The sequence below is a fragment of the Calliphora vicina genome, chromosome 4 (genome assembly GCF_958450345.1).
Source record: "Calliphora vicina chromosome 4, idCalVici1.1, whole genome shotgun sequence".
Taxonomy (NCBI): Eukaryota; Metazoa; Arthropoda; class Insecta; order Diptera; family Calliphoridae; genus Calliphora; species Calliphora vicina.
Genome location: NC_088783.1, coordinates 71,713,938 through 71,728,199, shown reverse-complemented (window position 1 = coordinate 71,728,199; position 14,262 = coordinate 71,713,938).

The following is a 14,262-nucleotide window of genomic DNA, read 5'->3' as shown; positions in this document are numbered from 1 at the left end:
TAGAAACTTTAATTATTCCTTAGTTAGACCTAAAAACCACTACGCACAAAGTTTCATTGAAATTGGTTAACGCTTTCGGGTACCGGGCAATAATGGGTTAATATATCATTCGAAAAAAAAGTATAACAAAATCCGTTGTGAAAGCAACAAACTTTTTAATAAACAGGTAAAATGGTATAGTCGGGCAAGCCCGACCTTATGATACCCTACACCGGGTATATGATTATAAGGAGTTTTCTTTTGATATGAAACTTATTTGTGTTGAATCTTATTTGAATACACACATTTTCGGTAGTGGGCCTTATATGGGAGCTATGACTAACTATGGACCAATCGTCACAAAATTTGGTGGAATGAATTTTGTTTGGATACTGACATATTTCAGAGATTTATGTATATTAATGACATTTTCGAGAATGTTGCTTATATGGGAGCTACGGAATATTGATGACCGATCGTCACGAAATTTGGTCGTGAGAGTTCGGCTTACATAAAACTTGTGCTGAATTTGGTTTGAATATGTTTATAATTAAGATATTTATGCGAGCTTAACTATTTTCAAATAGGCCAATTGTATGGGGGCTAGGATAAATAATGGGCTGATTCAAACCAAATTCAATAGCCTTTGTTCTTGGGGCAATGTAAAGCCTTGTGCAAAATTTTGTCGAATTATCTTTAAACCTGCGACCTGTAGTTTGATTACAAGGTTTACATGGATGGACGGACAGACAGTCGGACATCGCTTAGTCGACTCATCGACCTGAGCAGATTGGTATACTTTAAGGTGGGTGTTAGGACAATATTTTTGTATGTTGCAAACAACAACCCTATCTCATTATAACTCCCCCATTATGGTGGTGTAGTTTATAAACATGCACTTTTCTTAATAAAACTTTTTTGTATACTAATAAATATTTTTTTTTTATATTTTAATTTGACCTTTATATATACGAAGGATGAAATTTTGACATTTAGTATAGAATATTTGGGTCTTTAACGCACTATTTTTTTAAAAGGAATTTATTGGCAGTCTTAAAGGATATTAAAGGATATTTTTGACATCTTTTGATACTTACAGGACAAATTAAAGATAATACAAAATATTTTACAACTCTTCTTGTTCTTTTGACATACAATTTGTCGTTGTTGGAATAGCAGGAATATTTTTAAATATTTTTTGAAAAATGTATTTCTTTGAAACTTTGAAGTCCTTATAAAATGAAAACACAGTTTTTCTCCATTAAATTTTTAGTTTCAGACGTATATCATCCGGTTCGTGTCTAACGAATTTTTTATGTATTTGTCGGACGGTGTAATAAGGGAACCGATTTTTGTACATATTTTATAAAAACATTTATTTGGTTCACTAGATTCATTTTATTCTATTTAGCACTTTTCTATTCTAGTAAAATTTATTTAGTTCGGTGATAAATTTCAGCTTGCCAGATATGTATTTCCAATATTTTTCAGATTCAGATTCTGCATAATAAAGCTATCGGAAAATTATTGGCCTTTGTTGTCCCATTTTTCTGGAAATATATGAATTCTGAGCCAAAAGAACTGCTCATCTTTTGAGGACCAGAACGAGTCAAGCCAATATCGGATAATCTGTTTCCAAGTGAAGCGTACACAAGAAAGAGCGGTCTGTATAAAAAAAATAGTAGTCGGTCGTAATACGGTCTGGACTATAAAGCGGGTGAGGTAAAAAAAAAAAATTATCTTATTTTCAAACGTTCAAGCTTCATTTTATCTTTCATAGTCTTTCGGCTTCAATTCGTATGGTACCCAATTTCCCAGCTTTTGGATGAATCCTGCTGCTCGTAAACGTTTTGAAATTGCTGGGAGCTACTCACTCAATGGTTTTGCAATCTGTTTTTGAGTTTGACAAAAATCTTCATGGATAAATGCATGCTATTATTGGTCTTAAAACTTTTTTGGATGGCCAGGGCTATCTTTGTCTTCCTTGTCAAAATCACCACTTCTGAACCGCACAAACTATCACTCTTTGTGTATCTAATTTTTTAAATAAATGTATGTTTCGTTAATACTGCTTTCAAACATGGTTTAACTGGCTATAGAAAAAGGTTAACAGAAAAAACAGTTTTTAAAAAGTAATTTCAATACAAATCTATTTTAGCTGTTAGCTATTAGCAATAACTAACGGTTGTCTTTTAGGCGTATAGAACTTCCGATAGGGATAACTGTAAAACTAGTTTTCATACTTATAAAGTGCGTTTGACTTAGTTTTTCAGTATGCTTTGGCAAATCAGCATGCAAAGACTTACACAGAACAACGTTTACGAATCGTGGAAATTTATTTCCAAAATTCGCACTCTCGTCTCCAAACTTATAGAGCACTTCATCTAGTTTACCGAGCATAATAGTCTAAGATAATACGCAATACTATGGTTCGATTCCTACCACATTTACGCTTTTGGCTAATATTCATTGAAAACACCGCTGTAGATGGGAGCGTGATTCTTCGGCGTTCTCAGCAACTCTCTGCCCATCCACTAATAGTTGGAAAATTTTGAAGAAAGATCCATATAAGATTCAGTTGGTGCTAGAATTTTAAAGCCAGCTGACTACCAATTGCTTCGTGTGTTCAGTGAATTAGCTGAGAATCAACTTTAAGCTGAACCAGATTTTTATCGTCAAACCATCTTCATCAATAGGTTCATTTATCGCTTAAGTGGTATGTAAACAAAAAGAATTAAAATTATTTTTCTTGTACCCAGGGGATGACCCCTACTCATGCAAAGCATTGTGTTGGAACTATGAAAAATGATTATGGGAGGGAGGCTAGCGGAAGTAGTGTTTGTGGAGATTTGATTTGAATTTTCCTATATTGAAAATGGCAGGAAAGACTTTTGGAGGAATATCATTACATCTGCGTTATGGGGGTACGTCAAATCTCTGGTCTATGCTGATAAACCAGCAAAGATGGACGCACTATTGAGGAAATGCTGGAAAAGGCGTAGACATGAACATTTTTTGAAATGTTGAAACGGTACCCGCTGAAAGTATTCGTAGTGACCTAAAATACCACCAAAAAATTTGTTAGCTCTTCTAAGAAGGTCAACCAGTGCCGACTTTCGATTTAGTTTTGAGATGCATTTACAAGGGGAAAAAATGCATTTTTTCAGTTTTTTTGTTGAAATTTTTGCCATTAAATAATTACTTTTGCAATTTAACCCATTAGAAAAATACCCAAAAATATAGCAATTTTACAAAAATTCTAGAAAACTCTAGGAGAGCGATATCAAAAACCTTTTTCATGGAATATATAAAGTAAGGACCGATATACTTAGAATAATTTTTTCTGTAATATTAGGTCATTCCTTGGTGGGGAACTAGTGGGCTAAACTTGAGCAATTTTACAAAATCACAAAATTCGAAAATAAGCGGCTCTAGAAAACCCTCCATGTGTCTAATAGTCTTATATGTCCTCTATCAGCAAACAAAATAAGCAAGTGATTAGACCCACTTTCCTAAGCTACAAGTACGATTTTGTGGATTGGGTATAAAAATATCCACTTCGGGTTCTAAAACATATGAAATATGAATTTAATTTTTCAAATAAAAATTTTGTTTTTTCTTTAGAAAATCATAATAAAAACATTTAAAGATATGAGAATACACGACTATATAAAATATTTAGATGGTGAAAGGTTGACACAACGTAACTAAAATAGTTTCGACCATGAAATAATGATGATATTGATGGTGATTACCACAATTATCTTATGTTGAAAGAAATAGTAGTTATGTGTGTGCAGGGGTTTTTAGAGATCACAGTTCGTGGTGGCGGTCTGAAACTAGCAATCTAATCTACTTTCAGGTTACCAATAGCCACAGAATTAGTAGACTTGTCCTAGGAGGAAGTCAATTGACTCTTTGGGGACAATAGCTACATTTTGTCGATTGCAAATGGAAAATTTACTCTGAATTCGAACCTGTCATAATAGGTTGAATAACTGCTTTCTGACAAAAAAACAAGTGTCAAATGTCCACATCTCGAGATTTCTTAGGACCAGAAAAGTGACGACTGCCTCCGCCATGCAATACCTGGGAATGTTTAAGTAACAACCGTCTCCACTCTGCATTACAACGAATACATTCTTGACGAATGACCCTATACATACAAGTTAGAGTCAACCAGGTGTTTAGACAATAGTGAAAATTAGTATAGTTTACGGGTGTATTGAGTTCTGGGTAGTGTTAGAGAGTTCAATTCCTCCTCAATTTGTTATTAATTTATGAAAACTATACCAGAACCATTATTAAGTTACCATGTTACCATGGTCTTAATAATAGTCATAGAAAAGTTGAATAGGAATAATAAAGTGATGTAGAAATTCCCAATAACCCCATATGTTTTTTATGTAATGTTTCCTAGACTTTCTCTTCATTAACAAAAATATGGTCCTCTTTTATGGAGACCAATATTTCCATTATTTTCAACGTCAAGATACAACTTTAGATCTTATAAATACACTCCATCTCAGACTTACCAGACTTTTCATTAGTTATTTGAATTTCATCAGACATTATAATATTTTCTAAAAGTATCAACCTTATCTGATGGAAAATATGTGTCATCTATTTATAACTGTTAGCCAACAACTGTTAAAATTTTAAGATGTTGAAGAATTTTCGATAAATTTTTGAACTTTGTCAATTTTTACCGACTTATTATTAAATTTCTTTTACTCTATCAAAAAATGTAACAATATTTTTTATCAATCCAGACTTATGTAGTTCTATCGATAATGGTTAGATATGTGGTTTCAACTTTTCACCATCTGTGTGAAAGCTAGGCAGGCGCGGATCCAGAGCATCCATTTTGGGGGTGGGTGTGTGTGGTTAGTTTTTGGAATTTAAAATTTGTTCTACATTTTTCACTTTTTTCCTTTATTATATGAACAATTTTCGGTTTTGGGGGGAGGGGTAATTCCTATTGAATCCGCTCCTCTAAATCTGCAACGTAATCATCAAAACATCGAAAAAAATGCGTTAAGGGCTTCCTTTTTCTACACAGAAAAAATATTTGTCACATATTGAACTGGTTTCAATTATTTCATAATTAAATCAAGTATTCATTTGCTCAGAAACAAAATTTCTTGATATTTTCTATTGAATTTTGAGTTTTAAATTTGATTATTTTGACAATTGAATATACAATTTTCGTTATCGGTTGAATTTCAAACACAAAAATTATTGAATAAATAATTTTAGTAATTGAAACACAAAAGATGACAAAAATGTGTATTCAATTACGAAAATTATCTATTCAATAATTTTTGTATTTGAAATTCAACCAATAACGAAAATTGTATATTCAATTGTCAAAATAATCAAATTTAAAACTCAAAATTCAATAGAAAATATCAAGAAATTTTGTTTCTGAGCAAATGAATACTTGATTTAATTATGAAATAATTGAAACCAGTTCAATATGTGACAAATATTTGAATTGAAACGGTTTAAGAAATAGTTTTTTCTGTGTAAGTAGCTAATTAAAAAAAATGCATTTTAGAACCCATATATGCCGAAGTGGGTAGAAAAATATCCATACACTGCAGGCTCAGGTATGGCAGATAAAACAAATTAAAAATATATAAATATAAATGCCTTAAGTACTGTCTGTATAAAATTTCATCAAAATCGGACAACGGATTCTGGGGTCAGGCATTAATGGGTTAATTTAAAATAATCGATATGTACACGTAATTGTCGTTCTAATGAGATACGAGATTTTGCGATTTTCGAGAAAAAATATTTTTTGGCCAATGATTATGATTTTAAAGCAAAACCAATTCAGAATATTATAGTCGAGCTCAATCTAAATATAGGCTGAATGTTTTACGAAAATCGGAAAACGCTAAGCCTTAAATGTTGAGGGTCAAAAGTAAAATTTTTCAATATTTGGAATTTTTCATGGAGAGATAGCGAAATATTATATATCTTTGTTCCGATTTTGATGAAACTTAAAAAAATTATAACATGAAGTCTAGCATTTTCAATAACAGTACAGAAATGGAAATTAACTCTTAAGAGCACTTGGAGTCAAAACGACTGTGTTTTTCATGATTTTAAAACTTCAGGGTCATTTGAACCCCAAGTGCTATTAAGGGTTAATTTGCATTTTTGTACTGTTATTACCGTTTCTACATTTAAAAAAAATTAATTCTAAGGGACGCTCTAATATAAATATATAAAATGAAGTGGGCCATGTATGTAGATTACGTGAGAATGGCTCGAGCGATTTGGCTGATTTTGTTTTTATTTGATTCAAAATTTTCAGGAGATGGTTTGTAAATTAATCATCCTTTTCACTTCTAATTTTTCTTAATAAGAGAAATTTTTGGAGAAACCAGAAGAATAGTAGTAAATAGCTATCGAACGAAGCCGGGCGGTCAGCTAGTATTTAAGAAAAATTACATCCCCCAAGGTCCATCGGTCTAGCCTCTATTCTGCTTTAAAAATATCGACGGACAGATATCCAATAATAAAATCGAATAACGCGTTCCAAAGTTATACGATACTGAAAATTTCCAATTTTTCAAAAAACTTGTCTGAGATGTCCAACTTTAGAGAGCTATAAAATGTGCACTATATTCTATATCTGACTGCTTGATATGTCATAAAATGAGAATTTAAGAGTAGAATTTGAATTAAAATTAAATAAGAAATGGTAGAAATCCATCCTGGCTCAACCTTTCGAGTTCATTATATGTGTGTTCCACTAAATTGGCCACATTATTAGCCTCTTTTTTATTCTATATCAAATATATGAAATTACTAATTTCCTTCTACATTTATTCGTTATTTTAATTTCGCATTCATTTTTTAAACAGATAAATTTTTCATTATTATGTCTGGCTGTTAATATACATTTTCTAAACAAATTTAAATTGTGCCAAAAAAGAGGACTTAAAGAAAATATCTTTGCAGTTCTTTGCTTTAAGATTACAAGTATAAATAATGGAAAATTATTACCATAACAAAATCGCATTACATTTTTGTGGGAGTTGCCTGCCCCAAACAAATGTTTCCATTTTTTTCTGGTGTTGTGTATTTATGTTGGGTCTTTTGTTTTATTAGTTGGAGCGTGTAACGAAAAATATATACAAATAAATAAGTATCATAAATACCAGTACGTTTTTTATTTATTTCCATATTTTCGTTTTTTTATTTATTTTGCTCTCATGCTTGAGCCAAATTGTTTAGAAAAACTGTTTGTTAAATGTCTGTCTGTGCCTCATGGTGACTGCTTGTTAAACATTTTCATTTTACTCTTTCGTTTTTTTTTCTTAAATTTTTTTGGTGTTGGTTGTGTTAAGTGAGCTATTGTGTATATCTTTAGTAACTATGTATATAATCTACTGCTTTCTCTGGTTAGTTTGAAATAAAAGTGGTGTACGAGTATTCCGAAAAAAATATAAATCTTAAATCGCTTGTTTTGTTTTAGTCTTTTTGTCTGCTGGTTTTAATTTTCACTCTCTACTCTGGGTGTTAAAACTGAGCCAAACTGTTGTATTTTTGCTATTGTGGCGTTTGTTTTATGCAATCAAGCATACGCATAAATCTAACTTTGAGTTGTGTTGTTGTTACTGTTCGTGCAACATGAGTTTTAGACGTGTCTTAATACAACAAGTGCTATAAGCTCCGAATAACTGCATGTTTGTTACTCACGGCTACATTCAATGGCTACTGTTACTATTTCATTTCATGCAACAATTTTTTTTATTGCTGTTGCAATGCTGGGTAATTCGATTTAAAAAAAAAAACCTATTAAAATGTAATTGAAAGAGTTTTCATTGGTATTTATTTATGACCAAGATTAATACTTTTTGAGTAACATTGTATTTTGGGTATACAGTGAAAGCTTTACTAACATGCGGCTCCCATAGCCGGCCAGTTCCCGCCGACGGACAAGTTTCTTGATCCAGTGGTTTTGGTCGTATTTGTAAAACAAATTAATCTCCACCGTTTTGAACTCTCTTCCATATGCATAGTATATTTATTTGATTATACACATATAAATGCATGCATATTAGAGTGTCCCTTAGAATTAAATTTTTGGAAATGTTAAGACGGTACCCCCTGAAAACTGTAATGACATAAAATACCACCAAAAAAATGTTTAGCTTGTTCTAAGAAGGGCAACCCGTGCCGACTTAGCGATTTAGTTTTGAGGTGCATTTACAAGGGGAAAAAATGTATTTTCTTCAGTTTTTGTAAAAAGTTTGCCATTAAATATTTACTTTTGCAATTTAATTTAAAAGAATCGAAATGTGTACGTAATTGTCGTTCTAATAAGATATAAAAGACAAAAATTGGTTAAAAAATGTTAAAGTTATTAAAAAATCGACAGCCCATTAACGTGTCTCAGGCCACTAGAACATGAAATGTAGGAATAAAATTAACATATTTTGAGAAATATTAAAATAAAAGTTAATTTTTACTTAGAATATATCCATATTTACTTGTATATGAGTTTTTGTCTTCGTAGGATACCGTTAACCTATTCCCAGGTATGACCAAAAAAAAATATTTTTTTTTAACGGCAGTTTCAAAACTCCATTTTTAAATTTTTAAAAATTTTGTTCAACAAATTTAAGAATTTTTTGATCATCACATGGGGATTTATTGACAACATAATAGGGAATAAAAATATGAAAAAAATATGACAATACCTCCTATAGTTTTTCCGTACCAGCGAGTTAAATTTTGAGATTTTCGAGAAAAACTAATATTTTGGCCATATTTTGGAGAATGAGCCGAATTTCCTTACTGTTATGATCTTAAAGTAAAAGCTATTCAGAATAATATAGTCCAGGTAATTTAAAATATAGTCTGAAAGCTTTACTAAAATCGGAAAACTTTAACCCTTAAATCGTGAAGGTCAAAGTTCAAATTTTTCAATATTTCAAATTTCTCATGGAAAGATAGCGAAATGTTTTATATTTTTGGGCCGATTTTGATAAAACTTAAGAAAAATATAACACAAAGCCTAGTGTTTACAAAAACAGCAGAAAAATTAAAATTAACCCATAATAGCACTTGGTGTTAAAATGACCCCAAACTTCTAAAACCATAAAAAACCTTGTCAATTTCAATAGTACTGATCAAAATTTGATTTTTAAAGGAAACTAAGCCATAAGGGGTACCTGCTGAATATAACTTTAAAAAAAAGTTATATTTTTAATTGAAAAATAATTGTTTTTTGCATTTTATTTGTTTATCATAAAAATAATCAAAACAAAAATTTTCAAGTCCAAAAACAGCACGATAGCGAAAAAAACGCATATTTCAATCTTTAAGGCCCCCTCGCATAGGGAAGGCGTGGTCGCAGGGGCGTAAAATTTTACATTAGTTATTTTTGTCTTTTATATCTTATTAGAACGACAATTACGTACACATTCCAACTTTGGATGCGTATAACTTCTTATAGGGACAAGATAACTGTCAGCAAGTTATTTTTAGATTTTTTTAGAATATTATCAATTAATTGAAATATAGTTTTTTTTGTGTACGTATACTTTTTTATACTTTTATTTATATAAAAAATATTAAGTATACTAATGGTGTAATGAGGTACTTAGATGCACTCTGCTACAAAATGAAACTTTTTGTTAGAACTTGAAAAGCGCCCTAATGGGGGTTGTGGGCCTAGGTGAAGACATACTAAAACCGTTTTCAAAGATTTTGAAACACCCTCAAAATTTTGAGTTATTTTGAAAAAACTGTTTTAGGGTAGGTCGTAGTACTTATGGCCTCTAACTCTCACATTTTTAGCCCTTTTTTAAAATTTATGAAAAATTAAGCTTTCATATAATGTATGCATAAAATGTATATTCCAAACATTTTTATAAAAGGTTTTATAAAAGTTTTCACATTTTTTTTTATTTCTTCGTTATTTTTACAAATTCAACAATAGTTATTTTAAATTTTTTCTATGAAACCTATATCTTTTGCACAGTTCTTTAAAGACAATTTTATATAGACAAACATGAGACATTACTTATTAAAATCGGTTCATATTTGCAAAAGTTATTAAACTGTTTCGAAAAAAGTTCAAAATACTAAACTTTTAAAATTTTCATTCGATTTGAATAATTAAAACCATGTTTTGTTAAGATCTAAATTTCCTTTATACCTACATATAAATTTGGTACACATTTGTATAAGCTTTCATATCAAAATAAGCAATGAAAAACGACTGAAAACAAAAAAGTTGATAAATTTTGTTTTTTAGATATTCTTAACATAAACAATACTTATAACCAGAGATCGAAAATAACTGGTTATAACATATACCAAAAAATTCAAATTGTGATTTATATATTTGTGATAAAAATAAATCACTGAAAATAACAGTTATGAAATGATTTCTATTTAAATGGTTTGGTATGACCTAGGGTTTCTCAGCGGGAAAAAAAATCCCGGGAAATATTTTTTTATAAATCCCGGGAAATATTCTTCGGGAATTTTAAATAATTTGTTTGTAGTCTTTACTGTTTACTACAAAGCTGACTTTTGTTTTGATATCTAAAAATACAACTCTATGAACCATATTTTTGACATTAGTGTAGTAGTAAACAATATTAAAAAGTAATTACATATTTTTAAAGAAAGTTTACGCATTATTCTTGGAAGTCATGGAGCGTACGAGTAAAGCATGGAAATATTTCACTAAAACTACAGCCACTTGCGACAACTGCACAATGTTACTTAGGAATCTGACGTAGAAGACGTTCCATCAGTGATTCCTACAACTTCATTGGGCGTAAAGAAATATTTTCAACCTATGCAATCTTTAGAGGAAATATTGTCAAGATTAGCTGCTGTAGACATATTTTCTATCCACGCGATAACTGAAAGCTGCTTCATAAGACAGTCACTTAAAGAATTGGGCCTATATTTGCCAAAAAATCCAACTACAGTCAAAAACCTAATACTAAATTTTATGGAAAAAATTAATAACCAAATTATTTTAGATATAGAATCTATTGTGAAAAAAATTGTAGATTTTCTGTGGTTTTTGATGAGTAGTCTAGTACTAAATAAAGGCGGTATCTAAATGAGTGTTTGCATGGTTCAATAACGAAATGTTCAACTTGGGTTTAGTGTACATTCCAGGCAGATGTGGTGCAATTGAAATAAAGAATATAATTGAAAACCATTTAAAGACATACAATATAGACTTCAAAAAGATATTGTATGCACAATTTCCGACGGCCCTAATGTCATGAAATCATTTGTGAAATTAGCTCCGTTCCCGGTATTTTCTGTCTTAATCATGCGATCCATTTAGCTGTAATAGACGTACTCTACAAAAAAATGAACTATCCGAAGAATCAGATAATTCGGACTATGACGAAGAAATTGAAGTTCCTTCTTATATTATTGTGACTAAATATTCTGAAGTTCTAAAAAATGTAAGAAAAATTATAAAAGTTTTTAAAATGAGCCCACTTAAAACAGCTTCCTTACAACAATATGCTAAATCGGAAATAGGAAAAGAAGTTCATTTGGTCTGCGATATAAGAACGCGTTGGAATTCAATTATATCTATGATTGAGAATTTCTTAAAGGCCAAAAATTGTATAAAGAATTGCTTGATAGATTTCAATTTAATTAACATGTGTAAAGATGAACACATATCGATTTTAAGCGATTTTAAGTAATATACCCAATTAAAATAGCTGTTGAGGCCCTTGGTCGAAGAGATTGCAATTTAATGATTGCAGAAATTATCCCTGAAACGCTTTATAAAGAATTGGAAAGTAAAAACAACATATTATCAACAAATTTGTTGACATCACTAAAATCGAATAATTTTTATTATTAAAATAAAACAACCCTATTATTAACTGCTGATGAAATGTTCAAAAGACTTTTTGAAATGGAAAATCATAGTGACGATGAATCAGTACCATCAGATGATGAAAACTCAACATGCACATTTAAAGAACACCTAGAAAAAAAAGAAGCCTGATAATGTACTAAAGAATGAATTTGGTATAATTGCAATAACAGGAAATCGGACGACGAATTTAAAACATTTCTATGATGCACTGCTATCTCAATAGAGAGTGAACGAGTATTTTCTGTAGCAGGTAACATAGCAACGAAAATAAGAAATAGAACATCTGATGAACTTTTGAATGCTTTAATAATATTAAAATATTATTTTTTTGAAAGGAAAATAGTTATATGTTATAAAATTTTACTGATCTCATTGCGGTATTATACACTGCCCTTTTTTAATATTATATTTTAAAATATATGAATTAATTAATTTATGTTTGTTATTTTTTTCTTTATTTATGTTATTTATTAAAAGAAATGTTTAAATTTTAGGTAATGTTTATGTTTTCAAATATAATCGAAATTCCAGGGAATAAGAAATTTTATTTTTCATTTCCCAGGAGGCGAAATAGTCCGGGAAATTAGAAACTCTAGTATGACCTTTACTCGCTTATGTTTTTTTTTAATGGTTTGGTGAGAGATAAACAAGTCGTTTGTTCTTGTTCTTAACCCTTTGACGACGAAGAATTTTCCGCTGGAAATTTTTAAAATTTTATACTAGACTAAAGTGTTTTCAAAATTTCTATATTATTACTCCTTCTACGAGAAAAATCATGGGACATATGAGTCCCATTCGTTATTAAAGGTAAAAATTTGGGAACAAATGCATTAAACAATTAAAATATTTTTTCGTTTCAAAAAGTAGAGTACTACTTTATTTACATTGCAAAATGAATAAAATCGAACAATGGCATACGATTTTTCCAAACCTAAAGCGGCCAAAGAATTTTTAGTTAAACTTCGGAGGAAAAAATACAATCCAAATTACGTTTCGAAAGCTTATACCGACTCTGATTGCATATACGGGCAGGTTTTATACCCAAAAATAGTTTAGAAGTGTTTAATAATACTGTTTGAGAGTTCGACACACTAATAGAGTAAATAATTCTCCAAACAAAATGTATTGTGAGCAGAAAGGTATAATATTTTCCATAAGTGAAGCAGAATTGAGAGCAATGAGTATCCACAAATTGGCAGAAATAAGACTGTAATCGTCTAAGATGGAATATATTCAGTACCGTTTATGTCCAAGGTTATGATTCGAGGCAGTTTTTGTAATATACAATGGACTGAACATATGAATACTTGGGGGACAGCATGAATACTTCCACAGAATCAAAATACAATATAAAAATAAGAACCTTTTTGAGTATCAAGTGTTCAGGTTAAATAGGAAAAAATAAAATAAAAACTAGATAAAACAAACGAACTAGCGGGAGCCATTGATATGCCACTAGCGGTCAGTCGGGCGGCGGGGTTCTTGTTCGCGTTGTCCTATGTCCTACTTAAAATTCGACATTCACAAATATTTGTTATAGACTCCCTAAACTACAACAAAATGAAGTAAAATCAGGTTGATTTAAAACAAAAGATGATAAAAGCTTGACCCGATATTTTCAACCTAAATGTGTATAAATTTGACCACAACTGTGTGACCGATCTCCCAGATGTTATGGAGATGGAATGCCTCTTAACCCACCCTTCCATTGATCTTATTGGGCAAATTGGAATAAGATCCCTAACTCTATTCACACACTTACAATTTCTTACATCACGAAAACTTCAACAAAATATTTATAGTTCCATAATTAAATTTCTCATTTTATTCATATAAAAAATTTAGATTTACTAAGCATATTATTATTGAAAATTAAAATATTTATTCCTAATAATTCATTAAAAATCCGTTCAGGAATATATTTCAATATAGAATAACAATTAAATTTCAATTATTCAAACAATGAACAAATTTTATAACAATAAAGAAATAATTTAATAAATGTGTAACAATATAAACAAATTTAATAAAATTCTTTAGGGCTGTACTAATATATTTATATTGTAGTGTAAATAAGTAACAAAAACAAGATCAATAAATGCATTGCTTAATGATCATTAAGAATAAAAAGATCGTTGAAAAAATAAGAAGAAGGTCGCACAAAAAAGAATAACAAAATATATTATTTTACTGCTTTAATAAAAGCATGTTTAGGTAACACCTAACCCTCGAATGACGGTATTAATTGAATATTATTTAGTAAAATTTTAATTGAATAGCAATATCATTGTTGTTGTTACTTTTTTCTCACTTTTTAAATTAAAATATATGCAAAACATAAAAAAAAATTCCGAAAATTATAAAATTCACTCACCAATTTAGGG